This window comes from Malus domestica, chromosome 07, assembly GCF_042453785.1.
Source record: "Malus domestica chromosome 07, GDT2T_hap1".
Classification (NCBI taxonomy): Eukaryota; Viridiplantae; Streptophyta; class Magnoliopsida; order Rosales; family Rosaceae; genus Malus; species Malus domestica.
Window position 1 is genome coordinate 17,170,904 of NC_091667.1, and position 24,473 is coordinate 17,195,376.

General features: G+C 39.3%; 1 pseudogene; it reads right to left on the minus strand.

Moving 5' to 3' along the window:
- Positions 1–4,093: 4,093 nt before the first annotated feature.
- On the minus strand, positions 4,094–23,574 carry LOC103439127 (CRS2-associated factor 1, mitochondrial-like; annotated as a pseudogene).
- Between the last annotated feature and the right edge of the window lie 899 nt (positions 23,575–24,473).

The window sequence follows — 24,473 nt, forward strand, 5'->3', positions numbered from 1 at the left end:
CATCGAGTGCAGATTTTTATAGAGGCTGGTATTAAATTCCAAAGCACACTTGAATCTCCACCAGTAGAAGCTCCCTTCTTGCATTTCTAAGATCTTGATTTGTCCGACCTCTTTTCTCTTCAACACCTTTGAAAATGTCTGGCCCCTCCGACCGTCATTTTGACTTGAACCTTGTTGAAGAGGCAGCCACACCTTCTCCAGACAACATATGGCGCCCATCCTTCTTATCCCCTACTGGTCCTCTTACCGTTGGGGATTCCGTGATGAAGAATGATATGACCGCTGCGGTGGTGGCCAGGAACCTTCTCACTCCCAAAGATAACAGACTACTTTCCAAACGGTCTGATGAGTTGGCTGTTAAGTATTCTCTGGCTCTCAGTGTTCAGTGTGCAGGTTCTATGTCTAATATGGCCCAACGCCTATTTGCTCGAACTCGCCAAGTTGAATCATTGGCGGCTGAAGTGATGAGTCTCAAACAGGAGATTAAAGGGCTCAAGCATGAGAATAAACAGTTGCACCGGCTCGCACATGACTATGCTACAAACATGAAGAGGAAGCTTGACCAGATGAAGGAATCTGATGGTCAGATTTTACATGATCATCAGAGGTTTGTGGGTTTGTTCCAAAGGCATTTATTACCTTCGTCTTCTGGGGCTGTACCGAGTAATGAAGCTCCAAATGATCAACCTCCGATGCCTCATCCTTCTAGGATGCTGTCCAGTACCGAGACTCCGAATGATCCACCTCCGGTGCCTTCTCTTTCTGGGGCTCTGCCGACTGCTGAGACTTCTCCTAAGCAACCTTTGTGAAGGCTCCCTCTTATTTGTTTATTTTGACTCGTGTATATGTACATATTTGTAACTTCTTAGAGATATCAATAAATAAGCTTTGTTTCATTCAACGTATTGTGTTAAATACACCAAAGCCTTCTTCACTAAGTTCTTTGAATTTTTCTTTTGTTGAAGCTTGTATGTTGAAGCTTTGTGAGTGGAGCATGTAGGTTAAGGTAGTGTTCCCTTAATTTCCCAAGTGGGGGAAACTTCTCGATTAGAGACTTGAAAAATCCAAGTCACTGAGTCGGGTCGGCTATATGAATCTTAGAACGCCATTGTGCTCGATCCTGTGTCATGTCCTCCGTTAGATCCAAGTACTCTAAGTCTTTTCTTAGAGTCTCTTCCAAATTTTTCCTAGGTCTTCCTCTACCCCTTCGGCCCTGAACCTCTGTCCCGTAGTCGCATCTTTTAACCGGAGCGTTAGTAGGCCTTCTTTGCACATGTCCAAACCACCGTAACCGATTTTCTCTCAGTTTTCCTTCAATTTCGGCTACTCCTACTTTACCTCGGATATCCTCATTCCTAATCTTATCCTTTCTCGTGTGCCCACATATCCAACGAAGCATCCTCATCTCCGCTACACCCATTTTGTGTACGTGTTGATGCTTCACCGCCCAACATTCTGTGCCATACAGCATCGCCGGCCTTATTGTCGTCCTATAAAATTTTCCCTTAAGCTTCAGTGGCATACAACGATCACACAACACGCCGGATGCACTCTTCCACTTCATCCATCCAGCTTGTATTCTATGGTTGAGATCTCCATCTAATTCTCCGTTCTTTTGCAAGATAGATCCTAGGTAGCGAAAACGGTGGCTCTTTGGTATTTCCTAATCTCCAATCCTCACCCCTAACTCATTTTGGCCTCCATTTGCACTGAACTTGCACTCCATATATTCTGTCTTTGATCGGCTTAGGCGAAGACCTTTAGATTCCAACACTTCTCTCTAAAGGTTAAGTTTCGCATTTACCCCTTCCTGAGTTTCATCTATCAACACTATATCGTCTGCGAAAAGCATACACCAAGGAATATCATCTTGAATATGTCCTGTTAACTCATCCATTACCAACGCAAAAAGGTAAGGACTTAAGGATGAGCCTTGATGTAATCCTACAGTTATGGGGAAGCTTTCGGTTTGTCTTTCATGAGTTCTTACGGCAGTCTTTGCTCCTTCATACATATCCTTTATAGCTTGGATATATGTTACTCGTACTCATTTCTTCTCTAAAATCCTCCAAAGAATGTCTCTTGGGACCCTATCATACGCTTTTTCCAAATCTATAAAGACCATGTGTAAATCCTTTTTCCCATCTCTATATCTTTCCATCAATCTTCGTAAGAGATAGATTGCCTTCATGGTTGAGTGCCCTGGCATGAACCCGAATTGGTTGTCCAAAACCCGTGTCTCTTGCCTCAATCTATGCTCAATGACTCTCTCCCAGAGCTTCATTGTATGACTCATTAGCTTAATACCCCTATAGTTCATGCAATTTTGTACGTCGCCCTTATTCTTGTAAATAGGCACCAAGGTGCTCTTTCGCCACTCGTTTGGCATCTTCTTCGTTTTCAAAATCCTATTGAAAATGTCAGTGAGCCATGTTATACCTGTCTCTCCCAAGGCTTTCCACACTTCAATCGGTATATCGTCTGGGACCACTGCTTTTCTATGCTTTATCTTCTTCAAAGCTACAACCACTTCTTCCTTCCTGATTCGACGATAAAAGGAGTAGTTTCACACTCTTCTGAGTTACTCAACTCCCCTAAAGGAGTACTCCTTTCATGTCCTTCATTGAAAAGATTATGAAAATAACATCTCCATCTGTCTTTGACCGCGTTCTCTGTAGCAAGAACTTTTCCATCCTCATCCTTGATGCACCTCACTTGGTTTAGGTCCCTTGTCTTCTTTTCCCTTGCTCTAGCTAGTTTATAAATATCCAACTCTCCTTCTTTAGTATCTAGTCGCTTATACATATCGTCATAAGCTGCTAACTTAGCTTCTCTCACAGCTTTCTTGGCCTCTTGCTTTGCTCTTCTATACCTTTCACCATTTTCATCGGTCCTATCCTTGTATAAGGCTTTACAATATTCCTTCTTAGCCTTCACCTTTGTTTGTACCTCCTCATTCCACCACCAAGATTCCTTTTGGTGTGGAGCAAAGCCCTTTGACTCTCCTAATACCTATTTTGCTACTTTTCGGATACAGCTAGCCATGGAATCCCACATTTGGCTAGCTTCCCCCTCTCTATCCTACACACACTGGGTGATTACTTGCTCTTTGAAAATGACTTGTTTTTCTCCTTTTAGATTCCACCATCTAGTCCTTGGGCACTTCCAAGTCTTGTTCTTTTTTCTCACTCTTTTAATATGTACATCCATCACCAACAAGCGATGTTGATTAGCCAAGCTCTCCCCCGATATAACTTTGCAATCCTTACAAGTTATACGATCCCCTTTCCTCATTAGAAGAAAATCTATTTGTGTTTTTTACGACCCACTCTTGTAGGTGATCACATGTTCTTCTCTCTTCTTAAAGAAGGTGTTGGCTAAGAAGAGATCATATGCCATTGCAAAATCCAAGATAGCTTCCCCATCCTCATTTCTCTCCCCAAAACCATGGCCACCATGAAAACCTCCATAGTTGCCTGTCTCCCTGCCCACGTGTCCATTTAAATCTCCTCCTATAAATAACTTCTCCGTCTGAGCAATTCCTTGCACCAAGTCTCCAAGGTCTTCCCAAAATTTCTCCTTCGAACTCGTATCCAACCCTACTTGAGGTGCGTACGCACTAATCACATTGATGAGTTCTTGTCCTATTACAATCTTGATTGCCATATTCTATCTCCTACCCTCTTAACATCTACAACATCTTGTGTCAAGGTCTTGTCCACAATGATGCCAACACCGTTTCTCGTTCTATTTGTGCCCGAATACCAAAGCTTAAACCCTGAGTTTTCTAGATCCTTTGCCTTAAGACCAACCCACTTAGTTTCTTGTAGGCACATAATATTTATCCTTCTCCTCACCATAACTTCCACTACTTCCATAGATTTTCCCGTTAAGGTTCCTATATTCCACGTTCCTAAACGCATTCTACTCTCTTGAACTCTACCTTTCTATCCTAGCTTCTTCACCATCCCCCGTCTAACAGGATCAAAGTACTTCTTTTGTGTGTCCTGTGTAAAGTTGATAGGAGCATATGCTCCCAAACAACTTTGAGTGGAGTCGTTCGAAAAGAAGTTTCTATGGCCCCCTTGCTCATTTAACACTGCATCCGGGTGCAGATGGAGATACAGCGACCCTTGCTCACTTATCACTGTGCTCGGGCCACACAGCGGTAAGCTTAAGCGGAGAAGAAAAAATAGGCTTAACAAATTACCTGAAGTTTGCAGCCTATTTTCTTGTAATCACTCTTCTCAAATCCCTGGCAATCTACCCGAATCAGCTGACAGCAGAGAAAAACATCTCCGACCATTGATACCAAACTACCATAATAACCATTCTTGGCTGCAGTTTCAACAAGATCGTAAATGATAAGTAGAACTAGAAACGTATGTCAGTTCTCAAGTCATCCAGCCCATAAACCAGAAAAAGTATGTACCAAGTTTTGTTAAAGCCAGGGATAGCTAATCCTCTCTTTCTCATTTCCTTTGTTTCTGCAATGCTTAGGCCATCAATTTTGTAGTTTTGATCAGCTTGGGATATACAAGCTTATGTGGTTTCCACAACATTAATGGAATCACGGGCCTCTTCTTTGGGTTATAGTTCCTGCCCCTGTATAATACAAGTACACCACCATGTCTGTGGATGATTTTTCCAAAGGTTTTGTCCTGCAACATACACATGAAACATGCATTTAGCATTTCTTCCAAGTTCCAAGAAATAATAATGAATCCTGTTATCGTTCTCATATATAATTCAATTCATCATGCAAAGAAGATTATATGTTGCATTCGATTATTTATTGATCCAAAAAGGCGCCTTTCTAGAATGTATGTTCCATAACGTGAAATATCAGTGTTACATTGTTTCAACACCTTCTCAATTACACAATCCCACCTTTGATTCCACACGCGCCCTTCTTGCCAACCGGGCAGCTTCTTCCTGAGCTATAAATTTTCAGTTTTCATTGTCAAACAGCCCCCCCCAAGATAATGATCTCAAATGTCAAGGGCATCTATATTAAAATGTCAAACAAGTATAAAACCTTGCAGCAAGGTTGATGATTAAAAGAACTTTGATGCTTTAGAGCAATTCCACCCCTAAAGACTTTGCGCCAGCACCCAGCGCATTTATCCACTCAAATGAACAGTAATATACCACAGTGAACAGTAATAGACCAAAACATCTCCACCACTAACAAAAAATAGCCTAGTCAATTTTATTAAAATATTATTAATTTTTACTATAAAATAATAATTTGGTTTTTTAATTTCTGACTTTTCTCTCCGACTCCTTTTTCTCTGACTCCTGTCGTCTTCTTCTCCTTCTTCTTCTTCCCACTTGCCAGAAATCAATGGCAGCAACAACACCATTTGCCCCAACACTCAACTAAGAGAGGGAGAGAAGGAGAGAGGCACAGGCGCATTAGCATTTCCCCCTTTGATTTTATTTTGCTGGTGAAAAATGGATCCATGCCCATTTGTGCGGGTCACAGTGGGGAATCTCGCTCTCAAGATCCCCGTCGCCTCCAAGCACGCTCGCTCCGTCGTTCACCCTTCCTTCTCCCCATGCTTCTGCAAGATCAAGCTCAACAACCTCAACCTCCCCCCTCGCCTCCAAGCCCGCTCGCCTCCAAGCCCGCTCGCTCCATCAGGATGGGTTCCAAGGATCGGGATGGGGTTCTAGGCGTTGAATGGGGTTCCAGATGAGAGAGATGTGGCCATGACGTTAGCATGGCGTCAGATGAGCCGTCTCCTTCCTCTGTCGATTTTAGGCCGGCCTGTGGACTGGCTTGGGCTGGGTGCCAGTCTATTCCACGGGCTGGAGTGGATTGACAGGGTCCTAGCCTGGTTTTTTGACTGGGTGCTGGGCTATTCCACCTCCGGTGGAACTGCTGTGCAATGTGTAGTATATAGTTGAGAATTCGTAAACACAAAAGGACCTATGTGAAGGTACAACACAATACCATAATGCCAAAGACATGAGGAAAAGAGAAAAATGAAACAGTAAATAGTTCCATCAGAGGAAAGATGCAGCGCGGTAATTAGAGAACATAAGATGCCTCAAGCTGGTTGCAAACATTTTTCAAGTCAACAGTCGGAACACCTATAAATTTTATCCTCACTGCCCCATCGAATTTCCAATGGTTATGAACATCATTCAGCATATTGTGGGTTAAACCATCTCTCCCTGCAAGAAACCAAACCATAGTACACAATAAGATGATAACAGAGATAAATAAAAGGGGGGGATGAATAAACATAAAAGACACTACTTGTTCTTGTTAAGTAATTGCTTAGTGATGTAGAAACCTTCAAACACTGCAAAGGGGATTTTTGATTGACTAGTGATTGCATCAACAAGTTTGACAAAATAAAACAAATGAGAACAACCGGAAGAAGCAGACGCGCCAAATAGAAACCATGAACATAAGGCCATACTCTTATTACTCACCAAAAGCAGTAAAATCAAAATCCAAAATACCATTATTATCAAATACTCTCCCCAGCTCCCATATCCGAAACCTCAAAACCATGGCAATCAAAATAAATAGCAGACCCCAACCCAACAAAAACGGTAGAGAATACAAAAAACTCAAACTCGATCCATCAAACAAAATCGAAATAGACAATGTACGATACTCTGAACCTCAAGGCAACTCAAACCTATATCGATTACAATAAATACCCAATTCATCAAGCATATTATGGTATCCGAAAAGTTGAAATCTTCTCAATCACAAAAAGTGGAGAACCCAAATATCAATTCCCCACCCAAAAAAAGGGCAAACGCATAACTCCATCCAACAAAGCCAACGAAACACCAAACAAAATTCATACCTAAATTAATTTGCCTCTTGGTTTTAGGCCTTTGCCACTTTTCCACTAAGATTTTCCTCTCAGCTGGACTGAGAGGCTCTCCTTGAACCTTCTCTCTCCTCCTTCTCCATTTCTCCCCCAACTTCGGGTCTTCCTCCACTCTTTCCATCGACCTCACCTTCGGGTCCGCGGCCGGGGCACACACCCCGACCCACTCGCGGTCGATTTGCCTTGGCCCAAAAGGCGAGTACGGGCTCTTGACCCGTACGGTCAAGGGACGACGACGGGGTTTCTGCTTTTTCTTGGGGATATAGTCAGGGTTAGGGTTATGGTGTTGGGGGTTTGGGGAAATGGTGGGTGGGGGTGGAAGGAGTAGCGGTGGTGGAGTTTGGAGAGGATGAAGAGTGCGAGTGGGTTTGGCTTTTGGTGGGTGAGCTTGGTGACCAACATCACATCACGTGGAGGTTTTTATTTTTTATTTTTTTTTATTTTTTATTTTTTTTAAAGGGAGCTATTAATGGCAAACATAGCCTATCCATCCCTTCCAGGTCTAAGATGTTATGAGAAATTTCACCTAACTCATGGCTACAGTTAAGTAGACTCACCAGCTCAAAGCATCAAACACGGGACTTTCCATATTTTTCTTTTTATTGGGGAGCTACAATCCACACCCTTATCATAGAACCACTTGCTATGGTTACGTGGAGGGTTTTTCTTGGATGTGTGATGAGTGTGATGAATCTTTATGTATGCCGTATTAGAGCAACTCCACCCTTGGAGTCATCCCTCCTGGCAATCCACTATTGAATCCACCCTATTGAACGGTAACTGCCTTTAATGAATAGTAACTGCCATTAATGAACAGTAATTACCTTTTGCATCTCCACCCTTGGAGCCCTCCCCCTGGCAATAGGTAATAAAATATTAGTTTTTTTTGTTTGTTTAAATAATACAAAATATAAAAAAAAAACATGGAAATGGGGCTGTAGGGCCTCGGGCTGACACAAAAACAATAAAAAAATGCCTGGCCCTCGGGCTGCAGGCCTGTCAATTCCCCACCCCCCTTGTGCTCGGGCTCCCACCCTCACACGGGCTCTCCAAGGCTAGAGGGTTGTCCACCGGGCCTCGGACCCTTTCCTCTCCCCTGTCCCCCAAGCACTGTCCAAGGCTGGACTTGCTCTTAAGTGGCAACTTCAACATAATATTGGGTAAGAGGATTTTTGAACATGAGACCCCACTCACTCTAGATGTATCAATATCAACATATGCTAGTATTCATTTGTTACTTTATTAATAAAAAGGGTTAATCTTTTACGACAAAAAAAAGAGGGGTTAATCTTTATCTCAGTTTACTACTTTCAAATTTATTGGTTTTCAACATTTCATACATCAAGTTTTTTTTGTCCTAATATGGTACCTAAAGTCATAATTCTAGGACAGCTTCATGCATCTGTTAAGTTTTTCGTCAAACTTTTGTTAATTGATGACGTGACACTCAAGTGGACAATGACTGGATGCCACATATCAATATGAGTGACACACCCCAACCCAGATATCCAAATGACACCTCAATGGCACGTGTTGGTCGACACCTAAGGGTGATGAAAGCCATGAGTGTGTGAAACTATAGGAATATGAAAGAATAAGCAATTCAAAAACTATGCAAGCAATAACATTCACAAAGCAGATGCAACACAGAATAAAACAGAATAACTATAATCCCATTTAAACAAAAAAGAAATAGTATTCAATGTTCACAATTCTGAATAAAGATGTACCAATATGTCCAGAGCATACCACTACATGAAAGTTCTAGAGAAAGTAAGACATCAAGTAACAAATGATCATAAAAGAAAGCCATACTCAAGATGAGGGATGCAAGTCACTGGTTGGGAAACGCCTCGATGCTCGGGTCGTACTATTCATCATTATGTCATGAGAGGGCGCAAAAAGGGGAAAGGTGAGTAGACCAAAGTTTATAATAATACTAATAATAATGAAAACTGATTTCTTTCTGAACATAGTGACCCTTAGTTTTGAAAACACATATAAAAATACATAATAGGTTTTTTCTGAAAACCGTAGCATGCCATGAAATCATTCGTAAAACAAGTATGAGTAAAACCATGCTCAATAAAGGTGCAATCATCGCCCGAAGGCAAAACCATAAATCTCATAAATACTGTACTCTCTAAGGGTATCATAGTTGCCCGAATGCAATACTTATCATCAAAGGTGAAGTTGTACGACACTAGGTTACGCTAGTGAAGAAACATGGTAGGCCCCATCATCCGAAGGTGAAGCTGTACGACTCCGAGTTACGCATGAGAAGAAAATATATACATCACACACCGACACTAGCCGTGGCTAGTGAAGCTGTCCGGCATTACTTTCGGCAATGAAGTTGAGGGTATAACATAAATATCTCACTGCTCCTCAACTGTGTCCTATGCTGTATGATAACCTGCTAGATAAGCATAAAAAACATACCTAAAAAATCTCATATCAAATCTAGAGCTCAAAAGCTCAAGTCTCAACACATAAATCCATGATAATTCACATTTGTAAATTCATAGAATTCATATATGAAAATTCCATAATTCATAACTCATATTCAAAAACCGTAATATAAATCATAACTATCTCGTAAATCGTAAATATAGAAATCTGGAAAACAATATATAAAACATATTCAAATCATGAAGTGTGAAGTGCATGCTAGGCTAATATTTTATAAAAATATGTAAGTTTAGAAGAGGTCCACTCACAAGTACTCCTCTATCGGAGAGCCACTTGAACTAAGGAGGACTGGATCATTTTCAACCGATGCACCTAAACACCAATGAAGACCATTTAATAAAACTTTACTAAAACGATGGAATTTCAAAAAATGGACAACGAATTTGGATTTGGCACGTCGAAAAACCCAAAGAGGGACCTCGGGTTGCCCTACATGACACCACGGGGCAGCAGCCTAGAAGGCCATGGACCGAGTTGAGTCGTCGGATAGTTATCTAGAAAATTTGCAGGCGTCGCCGTCCACAATGGCGAAGCATAGTACCTCCAGCGGAGGTGCGTGTGCTCTATGCGTCGTCCATGACACCCACCTACACGTAGGCCACGTGCTTGCCCAAAGAGCTGGGTTTGGGTCTAGGTTGGATCTGGGTTTGGGCTTGGGTTACATAGTCCCAAGGTTTAGGCCAGGTGTTGGATCAGATCATAGGATCACGGGTCAGGTCGACCCTGTTTTAGGCTGTGGGTTCGGCTGGAATCTGGGCAACACTTCTCGAGCTCCGTTCGAGCTCAAATTAACACCATTTGTAATTATTCAAAATCCAAAATGAAGCTAAGAGAGTAAGGATTCAAGTCGTATTACGATGGGGTTGTGTCAAGGTCGAGATTGGTCGGAAAATGGTATGCAACCTACAGTCATTTGCCAGAAAACTGGAAAATGCTTCCTCAAGCTGTTTTCGTTTTTAGACCTTCACCAAAACCATTTTTCATTCAACAACTAAGAATTCTAAACTACTAGATAAGAAGATCGAAGGGTAGTTTGACTTACCTTCGTCGAAGACGACAATAACTCGTCGGAAATGTTTGCATATTGACCATTATAGTGTCGGGAAAGAGAGAGAAATAGATGAGTGCTTGGTCGAGGGTGAGGATTGTCGTCACTGCCAACAAGTGGTGATGATAGTCTGGTGGTTGTCAGAGTGGGAAGAGCGATGGTGGTCTCAGTGGTTGTTCACAGAGAGGTGTGGACAATTAAGATGGGACAAAGAGAGAGAGAGAGAGAGAGAGAGAGAAGGGAGATGGTTCTAAGGTGAGAAAGATCACGAGAAGGTGAGGAAAAAGGCACCATAAATGGGGTGCCATGAATTAGCCATGTAAAGGCCCAAAGTGGGGAAAAAAAATCTCCACTTGCAAAATTACCAAATTGCCTCTATTGTTCAAAAATCATAGAAGCTTCGTTTTAGCTCCAAATTCGATTCCTATTGCGCCTATGCGTTCGTATTGATGAGAACTATGGAAATAAAATGAATGGAAAATTATAACATGTCTAAGGATAAAAGTCAACCTTCCCATCAAAAGGGGTATTTTCTAAATTTTACTAATTAGAATGCAAATTCCTAAGTAGGTCTTTACAATGGGCCCACATAAATATTAAAAAATTAAGAAAAAAATTAAAAAAAATTCTAATTCCAATTCCAAAATTTTGAAACTCTAGGAGTAATGGGTAAGAAAGAGAGCGATGATGAAGAACAGACGATGGAGATTTAGAGAGGGAAAGAGGTAAGAAAGAGATTCAACGGTGAAAGTGATAGGAGCATATTTATGCGCTTTAGTTAGCTAGTTCTTATGCATTTATGTTGTGTTTTCTTAGTTAAGTTAGTCTTTTAAGCCATTTTCATGTGTTTTCAGGTTTTAAGGACAAAGTAAGCAAAAAGATGCAATTTGGAGCATTTTGGAGCAAAATTGAGCTAGAATGGAGCTCATGCATATGGAGCACAAAGAATGGACGAATTTGAAGGATTGAAGAAGCTAGGAATGTGTTTCAAAGTTGAAGAATTGAAGATGCAAAGTTTCCTAATTGAAGTAGGAAAGTGCCTAATTGAAGATGAAATCCTAGTCAACAAATGATTCCTAGTTGAAGGTGGATTTCTAGAAAATTGAAGATTCCTACTCAAACAAGGTTTCCTACTTAAAGAAGGAAAGTTAAAGCCAAAGAATCAGCTCAAGTGAAGAAACCTTATCCAAAACATTATCCATAACCTTATCCTATCATATCTTATCCTAATCCTAATCCACCTATATTTCAGCTACGAGGGAGGATTCCTAACTATATTAGGATGCTTAAAATCAGATTTCTAGAAGACCTAATCCTTTCCTACAAAGGTGGCGCCTAGAACCCTTCTAGAAGCTTAAAAATCTGCCTTGTATGTTCCTCTAGAAACCCACCTTTTGCCGCACCCTATATCCTATTTCCCTTGGGTTTTTGACCTTCTAGATGTCCTATTTCCTATTAGGAGTGCATAACTATTTCCTAGTAGGATTGTATTTACTAAATCCTTTTCCTATGCTAACTTAGCCATAAATTCAACCTATATATATGTAGTGCCGCACCCTTTCATTCTCACCACCCTCTACCATATTTTCACTACACCATTCACCCAAACATCCCTCTTGTGCCCTGAGTTTGCAAAAGAGAAGGAAGGAGACTCTTGGAGCCGTGCATGCCATTCAAGGAGCTTGGATTGTTAGAGCGTTTCTAGGTGTTTTCTATCTTTATGTCAATGTTTAAATTTATTTATCTTTGTCTATTTGCGAACATGAGGAACTAATTTCTTTGTAGTTATAGGGGAATTCAAAGCCATGATCATATGTTTTATATGACTTGATTTCCTCCAGTTATGATTTCATAAATCGTGAATGTGGTTTACTTATATATTTGATTGATAACATGTTTATGTATGTTGATTGAGGGTCGACACTTAGTTTGCATGCATGAATTTGATGCTAGAGTATAAGAGAATTTCACCTAATCGTTATTAATTTATATTCATAAGTAGTAAAAGTCGCTAGTCACGATTGTGTTAAGTAAATCCTTGGCAAGAGTAACATGCGTATTCCATAGTTATGAATGCCTCGTCAATGCTTATGATTTCCATTGAACTTAATGATCTTTGATATGTGTCTCTATCATGCGTATTCCATAGTTAGGGTCCTTGATAAGAATAATTTGGTTGTAATGCGTATTCCATTCAATTCAATGAATTTAGGGAAATCTGATAATTAATTGGTGCAATCTAGTTAATTTGGGGCATTGTCATTCATGGTTTGTTGAAAGAGTAACTGGAAATCGAGTCGTATGCATATGTTTCATGTGTGGAGAAGGAACCCTCTAACTAGCTTTTCACCATTCTATCTCATCAATTTCGTGAGTCTTTAAAGTTTGTTTACAAAGTTTATGTTTTAAAAATTCAATTTCGTCAAAACCAAACCCCTTGCTTTTAAGTCTTGTTTTTAGAGTCAAAACTTGTTTCCTTTAAGTCTTTTGAGTCTTTTAAGTTTTATTTTCGTCCAAATCACTTGTTAGGTCTAGAATTGAGTGTTTTTATTGTTATTTGCTGTTTTGAGTGTTTTAAGTTAGTTTTGAGTTTATAGAGTCTAGTTTAGTGTTTTTTATCTTATATTTGTTTATTAGCATCCCTAGTTAATCCCCGGTCTAGAACGATCCCTACTTGCATCATTACTACAATTGTCATCAATAGGGTTTAATTTGTGTGTCAACTTAATTTTCACACCAGAAAGGAATAAAAAACTAAACCCTAAAATTTGCAAGAGAAATTGAAATTCAGGAGCACAATCAGGTGGATATCTCGCAATCTTCTAAAATTTAGGGTTTCACTCTGCAACCAATGAAATGGGCAAAAGAATAAGAAGTTTCATAAATAGGAGAAACAAGCCCACAATCTCTGTGTGTGGTACAGCCGCCGCATATCCTACCTTTAGAAAAGCCGCTGCTCTGCCAGTGCCTACCTTGATGCCTGTCTCAAAAACTATAACTGGAGTGAGAAGGCATTGTGCCGAAAGACTATCAGAGCTGGGAAGACTAGGTACCTAAGGCATGTGATGTGAAGGTTTAAGAGCGGCTTCTTGGAAGGTGCACATGTTGCTCCAAGGAGGAAGGGAGCTACTGCTGCTTTTTCATAAGTTTCCAAAGCCCATTAAACTCAAACCGGCTTCCTCATCAGCGATGTGGTTGTAAGGAGGGTGGGGCTAAGAGTCAATGGTAGAGATGCTGGAGCTCTTCGATGGCATCGGGGAGGTTGTTCACGGCCTAGTGGAGGCGACAGTGGACATCGAAGCTGTCTAAGGGAGGTAGAGATAGAGGAGATGAAGAAAGAGGTTTAGGGGGAGAAAATGAGACATGCGAAGAGGAAGCACAACGATTAACTCAGTGATAAAGGTGCAAATTGCAGCTTACCAATAAACAAAAGAAAAATGTCGAAGGTCCCGGGTTCGATGCTCCGAGCTGGTGATTCTACTTGACTATGTCCACGAGTAAGGAGAAATTTTCCATAGTCTTTTAGATCCAGAAGGGGTGGATAAGCGTGTTTTGCCGCCAATTGTCTCCCTTTTTAATTTTTTTTTTAATTTTTAATTTTTGTGTGGGCCCATCATAGTAACACATCGCGCCAATCATTGTCCACATGGGCACCACATCATCAGTTAACGAAAGTTTGACGGAAAACTAATGGATGTATGAAACTGTCCCAAAATTATGACTTTAGGTACCAGACTAGGACGAAAAAAACTTTATGTATGAAATGTTAAAAATCAATCAACTTTAGGGTAGTAAACTGAGATTTACCCTAATAAAAATTACACAATATGAACTTAAGACATCCCATCTTATGTTTATAGTTTCTTTAGTTTATAGTTTTAGTTTGTGTTTTTAATTTTGGGGGGACAAGTGAAGTGAGCACCATAATTTTTAGCTGTTTCTCAACAATTTAAGGAACGAGTTAGTAAGAAACAAGTAAAAGAAGATTGTCATGATTGACTTGGAAGTTGGAACGATTGGATGACTGAAAAGGGGATCGATCAATAGTTCCGGTTGATGTTCTTCGGTTCAATTTGCAACCAGTGAAGTGTGGATTGACAAAACATACAAGTAATTTAGACAAAAAGAAAATGCCAAATTGGATTAATAGTCCTCGTGGTGAGAGGGTATTCGAAAGATAGCCAATGTCGTAAGAAATCTCGGATTTAACCCCTTGTGGTGAAGACTGTTAGCAAATTTACCCCAAAAGTGTGATTTTTATCCATTATGCGTTAGATGTGGGAATAAATATGTCCATCCTCACTCTTCCTTTTTGTTAGCTTTCCTCTCTCTTCCTCTTTCTCTTCTCTCTGTGTAATTGTATCAAGGCTTTTGTCACGATCTATCACTTTGGCATGCCATAAGCACTGCAAGTAGAATATGGGGACTATTTGAATTGCAAGTTTGTGTAAGTTTTGTTTCAGAAACCATTTCGCAAGTATATATATCTATGGAATCTCCTGTTGTAAATAGTGTTCTAGCAAGACTTCAAACTTCCAAGGCTATAATGACCTTCGCTTCAAGTTATTTGGAGACAAAGTCAAACGTTGGTTCACCATTAATAAGTAGAGTGATCTTGCAATGTATGGCCATGAGATTGGGATTGCCCACACCAGGAAAGTGTTCTTTCCTCATGCTGTCGTGGTAAAACTATATAGAGAGAGATGAGAGGAGAAGATGGAGGTACACAGAGAGATAAGAGAGAGAGGCGGAGAGAAGAAAGCTAACAGAAAGAAAAAGTAGGGATGGACATATTTATCCTCACATTTAACAGACAATGGATGGACATCTCACTTTTGGGGTAAATTTGCAAATAGTCTTCACTACAAAGGTTTAAATCCGAGTTTTTTTTTTACCAAAGGGGCTATTGATGCGAAAATTAACTTAACACATAAATTTAACCCTTTTTTGACAATTGTAGTATAAGTATAAGTAGGGATCGTTCTGGACTGGAGATTAGGAGGGCTTGCTAATAACCTCTAAACGGACTCAAAAACATAAAACTAAACTTAAAAACACTTAACAAGACTCACAAGACTCAAAGCAAACTTAAAATACTCAAAACAGCTTAAAACAACCAAATAAACTTAAACTAGACACTAGGAATGACTTTGGACGAAAATTGACTTTTACTTGAATCAAAACATTTAAAAACACAAATTAAAACAGATTCTAACTAATTAGACACACTAAAGTAAAAGGGGAGTGAGTTTTGGACGAAGTTGAAACAAACAAACAAGTATGAAAAACTAGACAGATTGTAAAACAAATGTGAGAAATAAGATGATGGATAGGATAGCTAGAGGTTTTTTCTCCACACATGATATGTATGCAAACAACTCGATTTCCAGATACTACTTTATTGAACTATGAATGACAATACTCTAAACTAGCCGTGACATCACTAATTAACTCTTAGATTTTCCTTGTTTTATTGGATTGGATGACATCATTCGACAACCCAAAACATTCTTCAAAAGTTCCCTACATGACATCATAATAGAGATACAATCAAAGATCATTACGTTTAATGAAAATCATAAGCATTGACAAAGCACTTGCAACTATGACATCATGTCACTCATGCTAGGAATTGAACTTAACGCGATCGTTTATAAGCGACCTTCACTACATGTAAATATAAGTTTGTAACGATTATGTGAAACTTCCTTATATTCTAGCAACGGATTTATGCATGCCAATTAAGTGTCGACCCTTAATTAACAAATACAAATAAGTTATCAATCAAATAGTTAAGCCAATTGAATTCACGATTCAAGAGTTCATAACTAGAATTTATCAAATTATATTGCACACATAATCATGGCTTTGAAATCACCCCTAGCCAAGAGGGGTTTAGCCACTCATATTTACAACAAAACGAAAGGAAATGAATTTAAACATTAGAAACAAAAGAAACAAAACACCTAAACGCTCCAATGATCCAAGTTGGATAGCAAGCATGTCCAAGCACTTTCCTTCCCTTCCTTTGCTACGGCACAAGGTGTTGGTGAGTGTTTGAAGGTTTGTTTGTATGGAGGAATGGATGTGAAGATGAATGGATGTGTTTGGATGAAGGTTGTGTTGAAATAGGAGTGAATGATCTAACCAAGTATGAACTCAATTAATGTTACACACACTTCCTTTTATAGAGGAAGTGCATGGCAATGGAGGGGAACATGGAGTGGTGTAGCAATTGAGTGCAATGATTCAATGTAATGATGCATGAAATCTGAAATGATGGAAGGAACAAGGAATGGTGTAGCAATTGAGTGCAATGATTCAATGAAATGATGCATGAAATCTGAAATAATGAAGGGGACAAGGGTGATTATGCATGGCATGGGTGGAAATGCGAGTAAGTGGTGAATCAATGACTGCAAGGAGGTGAAAGGATATTGTGCACATGGTAGACAAAGGAAAGGAAGGTGGAATGATGCAACAAATGAGTCAATGGAGGGAACATGGATGATGATGCACGGCATAGGAATCCAAAGGGAGTGCAATGGTGGTGCACGACAATGATGGAAAGGTGAATAGTGGAGTGACACCCCTTTGTGGTTGAGCTCTTTGTCCTTTTTACATTAATTCTTCTTTTTCTTTAACACATTCCTAGCCTCTTTAGTCTTCAATTTAGTCCATCCACCTTGCTCCATGCATGTGCTATTCATTCCAAGCCCAAAACTGCTCCAAAATGCACCAAAATGCATCTTATTGCTTCATAAGGCCTATGGACCTACAAACACACGAAAATAGCTTAAAATACATAATTAACTAAGAAATAACAACATAAATGCATGAGAACAAACTAACTCAGTCGCATAAATATGCTCCTATCAGCTATCTTCCGAATACCTTATTATCATGAGGACTATTAATTCGATTTGGCCAAAAGAAAAATGAAAATTTACAGAACCAAACATTTTTTGTGTGGTAAGTTACAAACATTTAAGTTGATTCATTGATCAATAATTACAAGGCTATGCAAGGTTCTATACTGATTTCACTGTTGGAAAAATTAGGGTCTACTTGCAATATTAAATCATATAGAAAATTAAGAAACAATTCATGCAATTATATATCAAAATTAATGCATGCACATGAGTAACCAATATTAAATGAACATGACATAATGGATTAGAAAAACCTAAAAATTTGGTCAAGGCAAATGTTAGACACTTTGTCCTTAAGACAAGTTTACGCCCACTACGGTGCTCATGGTTGATTGGCGCTTGTCTCCCAAAACACAATGACCACGTCCTTGTAATAGTAGCACTCCAAATCACAAGGCTTCGTGAATCACAATTGTGTTGAAAACTCTCTTATATGGACTCGATGAGACTCTCTAATATTTCGTGCACTTTATATATGATTATGTAAATAATGAAAAGTTATTTATGATTACTCTTTGGAAAGTATGTGTGTGACAACCCGTCCCAAAATATATTTTATTGATGGTGAAATGGCTAGAATACCCTTGGACGTTGAGTTGTGTTGTGCGTTTGAGCTTAATATTTTGATCAATTAAATCATTTTCCTAAATGTTTGGGATCAATTAGGACTTAAGTTTTTTTTTTTTTTTTATGGGTGCCCAATCCGGACACCAACACGTGCAACCCTTTCTCTCTTTCTCCCTCGAAATCTCTCTCTTTGTCCGTACAATCGTACGGCTATTCACCATCCACCCTCAACCATTCGCAGATCGAGGTTATGGATGTTAGTATCGTGCTTCTTTCAAGCTCAGGAGTCGAGTAGTGGTTTTGGTTGGACGTGAAACCCTCAAAAACCCGAGAACCAAAAACCCCCGAAGAGGTGCACAGTGACTCCGTCGTGATCATGGAGGTTTCATCGAGTTATATGGTTCTAGTGAGCCTTAGAACTTCTTCATGAAGCTTAGGGAAGGATTTTGAAGGGTTTTGGACGTCGGGAAATCCCAGTTCGCGGAGTTGCAGAGGTGGCCGGACTGTCAAGGTTTTCCCAGCCAGATTTTGCAGTTTTAGGTCCCCAAGGTGGTAAGGATTTTGATCTGAAATATTCCAACACTCAAATTAAAACCCTATGATTGTAGTATATGTAAGTATGGATTGTTTTAGGCCGGGGATTTGAAGGGATGCTAATCTACTCAGTTTAAACTTTAAAACACTAAACTAGACTCAAAAATAGAAAACTAGACTCTTATGACTCAAAACTAACCAAATTGACTCAAAACAGCAAAACTAAGTTAAAAAGACTCAAAATGTGACATCCCACATTGCCCAGGGGAGTGATCCTTAAATGTATATTTCCATCCCTACCTAGGACGAGACCTTTTGGGAGCTCACTGGCTACGAGTTCCGTATGAACTTCGAAGTTAAGCGAGAATGAGGCCAGAGCACTCCTAGGATGGGTGACCCACTAGGAAGTTGCTCGTGAGTTCCCAAAAACAAAACCGTGAGGGCGTGGTCTGATCCTTAAATGTATATTCCCATCTCTGCCTAGCATGAGGCCTTTTGGGAGCTCACTGGCTTCGGGTTCCGTAGGAACTCTGAAGTTAAGCGAGAATGATGCCAGAGTACTCCCAGGATAGGTGATCCACTAGGAAGTTGCTCATGAGTTCCCAAAAACAAAACCTTGAGGGAATGGTAAGCCCAAAGTGGACAATATCGTGCTACGGTGGTGGAGCGGGCCTAGGATGTGGTGGACCACGGGTCAGGATATGACAATAATGGTATCAGAGCCAATCCCTGGTCGAAAGTGTGCCGACGAGGACGTCGGGCCCCTAAAGGGGGTGGATTGTAACATCCCACATCGCCTATTGGAGTGATCTTTAAATGTATATTCCCATCCTTTCCTAGCATGAGGCCTTTTGGGAGCTCACTGGTTTCAGGTTCCGTAGGAACTCCGAAGTTAAGCGAGAAAGAGGCCAGAGCACTCCCAGGATGGTAACCCACTGGGAAGTTGGTCGTGAGTTCCCAAAAACAAAACCATGAGGGAATGGTAATTCCAAAGCGGACAATATCGTGCTACGGTGGTGGAACGGGCCCGGGATGTGGTGGACCCGAGCCGAGATGTGACACAAAACAACTACTAAAGAGTGATTTGAACGAATTCTAAACTAACTTGACTCAAAATACTAAATGGGGATAGATTTGAACGAAATTAACTAAACTAAGACACCAAATAAGAACTAAGGAGGTTTTTGGACGAATTTGACAAAACTAAATAAATTGCAGCAAACCAAGTAAGTCAAAATGAAATTAAGGTGAATTCAAAGGTGAAAAGCTAGTTAGAGGGGCCTTCTCCACTCATGAAACATATGCACATAAATTGATTTCCAGTATTGTTTCTTCAAACCATGAATGACAATGCTCCAAATTAATTGTGAATGCACAAATTAACTCTCAAATTTCCCTAGATTCATTGAATTGAATGGACAACGCATCGTAACCAAATTATTCTTCTCAAGTTCCTTATATGAACAACATGATAGAGATATATTCAAAGATCATTAAGTGCCATGAAAATCATAAGCATTGTCAAGGCTATCTTAACTATGAACTGCATGATACTCTTACCAAGAATTTACTTAACACAATCGTGACTAGCAACCTTCACTACTTGTAAATATAAGTTTGTAACTATTAGGTGAAACTCCCTTATATTTTAGCATCAAATTCATGCATGCAAACTAAGTATGCATCCTTAATCAACACACGAGAATAAGTTATCAATCAAACATATAAGTAAATCACATTCTTATTTTACGAAACAATAACTGAAGGTAATCAATTCATATTAAACATATGTCCATGGCTTCGAATTCACCTCTAACTAAAAAGGAATTTAGTTTCTCATGTTCATAACAATTGAAAAGCAATCTGAAATAAGCATTGAAACTAAAACGAGGGAAGAAAGAACTTTTAGAACTCCAATGGTTGCAGGTGGCTTGTGGCACAAGGTCTTCCTTCTTCAATGGGATCCACGGCAAGACTTCTTCTTCTCCAAAATTGCGACTGAATGTGTTTTAGAATTATATGGGGGTTAGTAATCGAAATTATGGCTAAAAACATATATTTATAGGCTAGGGTTTGGCAGAATTTTCTGGAGGAGAATGCTTAGGGTTTGCGGCACAAGGCTTGGCCCAATCCAAGGGGGAAAATAACTAGGGTTTCTGAAAGATTTTAGGGTTTCAAGAAGGGAAGGGGTGCGGCACTCTTTTAGGCTTCTAGAAAGAAAATGTTTTGTGCAGAAATTGGGACTTCTAGAAGGATTTGGGGTGCCACCTTTTTAGGGCTTCTAGAAAGGTTGGTGCGGCACATGCATAAGAGAAGGGATAGGTCTTCTAGAAGGGATTTAGGTCCCCTTGTAGTTGATTACTAATCTTCCAAGACCTGAATTTATTTCTCCATCTCTTTAGCACGTTCCTAGCTTCACTTGATCTTCAAAAACTTCCATTCCTTGTGCTCCACATGCATGCAATCCAATCCAGGCCAAAAGTGCTCTAAAATACTTCAAAATGCACTTTCTTGCCAACTTTGCCAATTAGACCTACAGACACACGAAAATAGCTTAAAACATTATAATAAACACAAACTAACTATGAAAATGCAAGAAAAGAAGCTAACTAAGTTGCATAAATATGCTCCTATCAAATTCCCCCACACTTAGCTTTTGCTAGTACTCGAGCAAAACAAAACAAACAAAACAAACCTAAACCTTCGAACATTCGCCTCAGGGATTTCCAATGAAACATGACATATTAAAAATCACTACTCATATAGATTTTAGTTATCCTTACCCTCGTGCACACACTTAATCACAGTCACCACTCACTAGCTCGCATTTAATCAATTTAAAACAATGTTTTGAATGTAGTAATATGCCTTAGAGAATCCCTCAATTCCTTACCGGATATACACTCTATTTTCGCATAGAATTTCTGACTACACTCCCTATACTAGGTATATGTGAGAAGTTTGATGTAAAAAAAAAAAGCACTTTCTGGAATTATTAATGCATGTATATATATATGATCTCATGAAAGGAATGCCACTACTTAGACGCGAGAACCAGAGATACCATATGCTCATACTAATCTCAAACTCCACATATTGAAACACACAACAACCAAGATTAAAGTCTAAGGGTTGTAACGGGGCTAAGGGTATTAGCTAACAAAGAAAGGTAAGGATAAATAAAGGTTCTTAAAGTAATAGTAAACAAAGTAATGAAATCAACTTAGAATTCACTCTTGAATGCAGCAAATAACTTGAAACACTAAGGGGATTTCGTACATACTTAGGGTTATATTCAAACTTTTTAGACCCTTTCTTCAACAACCAATACTTGTGAGTTCATTCTCACTTATTTTCAACTTATTTTTTCTTTTCTTTTTTCCACTTTTTCTTCTTTTTCACGTTTTTTTTTTTTTTTTGCTTTTCTCTTTCTACTCATGTACATAACCTTCCGCCACACTTGATTTCTGCAATATGTTTGATCAAAAGGAATTCTCTCTAAGTCATGCTCCACTATACTTTAAGAACAAGGGTATGGATAATCCTATTCTAGGCTAGGTAGGGATAATGTGGCTAACAATGAAAATAGGCTAAAAAAGGCTCAAAGGGGTTAAACCTACAAAACAAATGCATGGGATGAAGGCTTTTTGGCTTTGGTGGTAACTACTAAACAACTTCATCTTGTTATATGTTATGCACTCAATTTTAGGCTTTGAATGAAATGGCATGAGTTCTAGTATTTGGAACTAAAATGATAAAACGCATTCTAAGTAGCAACCAAGCAAAGAATAATGAGATCATGCAACAACTTTAGAAAACAAGAAATCACAGATTAATAACTCTCCAAATAATATTTAGGCTCAAGTTTCTCAGGGTTGTAGCGTTAGTTTGAGTTCCTTCCTTCAAGCATGTTACAAAAACTGATTTTTTTCCTTTGTGATTACATGTGAATTCGTAAATGACAACTATAACCAAGCATAAACCAAAGAGCATATCAAACTTCCACCCATGTTTGTGGCTTTCTTTAATAGTCGTGCAATTAAAAATCAAATCCTCATCATTGTGTTGGAAGGTACCCTACGACACATACACACAAAAACGACTCTTTTTGGGTTTTTCAAAACTTTTTCTATATATTTTTTTCAAATTTTCGTATTTTTCTTTCAAAGCACACTAAAACACTTCAAAACACACTAAAAACACTTAAAAACAGTGAAAGACAACTCTAGTGGTGCTAGGTGATAAAAACTCACGAAGTTTCAATAAAAACACTTGTTTACCCCCCCCCCCCACACACACACTTAAACCAAACATTGTCCTCAATGTTTCAAACATAGACTAACACGCAGGCAAGTAAAGAACACAACTAACAAACACGACAATCATGGCAAAGTAAAAATAAGAAAGAAAAGGGGGTAAGAACGCAAATTTGTTTATGGAGTTAGAATTCCATCAAGCCCTCGTATAAACACATGGGTTGCCTCTCAAGAAGTGCTTTCTTTAACGTCTTCCAGCCGGATGATACCTCTATTCAAGCTTCAATAGGGCCAACGGCATGGAAGGGTACATCCGCCACGACATGCTCCTCAAAAGTCTCGTAGTAGGGCTTCAAACGGTGTCCATTTACCTTGAATTCATGTCCCGTCTTCAAACTTTGAATTTGGAGTACACCATAAGGAAAAACATTAGTAACAACAAAAGGTCCAATCCATTTAGAATGTAACTTACCTGGAAACAAACGAAGCTGGGAGTTGTAGAGTAGCACTTTGTGCCCGATAGAGAATGTCTTGCCACGAATCATCTTGTCATGGGCCGCCTTTGTTTTCTCCTTGTAAATGTGAGCATTTTCATAATCTTCATACCTAATCTCTTCAAGCTCATTCAATTGGAGCTTCCTATGATTTCCAGTGGCATTAATGTCCATATTGAATGTCTTGACTGCCCAATGTGCACGATGCTCCAACTTCACGAGAAGATGACATGGTTTCCCATAGATGAGCCGAAATGGGGACATTCCAATTGGTGTTTTGTAGGCTATACGATATGCCCACAATGCATCATTCAAACGCAAGCTCCAATCTTTCCTAGTTGGTCTAACCGTCTTCTCCAAAATCTGCTTGATTTCCCTATTCAACACTGATACGACCAATATTGCATACATTTTAATGCCCTTTAGTTTAGATTTTTGTTATGTTTTTTAGTGAATTTAGTTTGTTTCATTTAGTCTTATGTTTTTCTTAGATTTGAAGAGTGAAGATGAAGAAAGAAGAAAAATGAGCATTTTGGCGATTGAAGTGAGTTATGTGCCCTGGAAGCAGAAGCTGTTTGTGCAGATCAGCCAACTTGACGGAATAAACTGTACTTCCTCAGAATGAACCAGCTGTTGAGCCTTATACCATTGGAAAGATATGGATGTTAGCTTTCAGAGGAATTTTACGGACTGTGATTTCGAGTTTCCTAGACGATGTTATGAAAGTTTTTGTACAAGACGTCGGTCAGCCAAGTCTACGCGGAAATTGCAAAGTCTGTTGGGTTTTTCAAGTCATAATTCAGTCGAAGCCCAAAGCCCAAGATAGAAAACGTTGGAGATGATTTTAGTCCTATTTCAAATGGGTCTGGAGTAATTTACTTGGTAAACTTACCTGCCACATCATCAATTATCCAATACAAATGAGGAAAAGATTAAAAAAAAGACCTAAGGATGCTAGGATTTTGACGAATCTATAAGGGAGAGATTGTAGGAAGCAAAGGGGGTTCTCTGGTGAGGGATTCTCTGCGTGTTTTTGGAGGAGCAGCAGCCGCTTTCCATCTTTCCTAAGTTTTTCATGTTCTTAATACTTTTAATTATGTTTTCTTATTTTATGAGTAACTAAACTCTTTTTCTAGGGTTAGGATGATGCCCTAGCATGAATGTCTATGGTTTTTAATGTTATTCATTGGATTTCTAGTTTCTTTTAGATGAATGCTTAATCACTGTTTGAATTGTTACTGTTTGTTTGAGTTCTTTGATTGATCACCTTAGGACTTTGCATCTAGTAAGATTGGAAGATGAATTTGAGG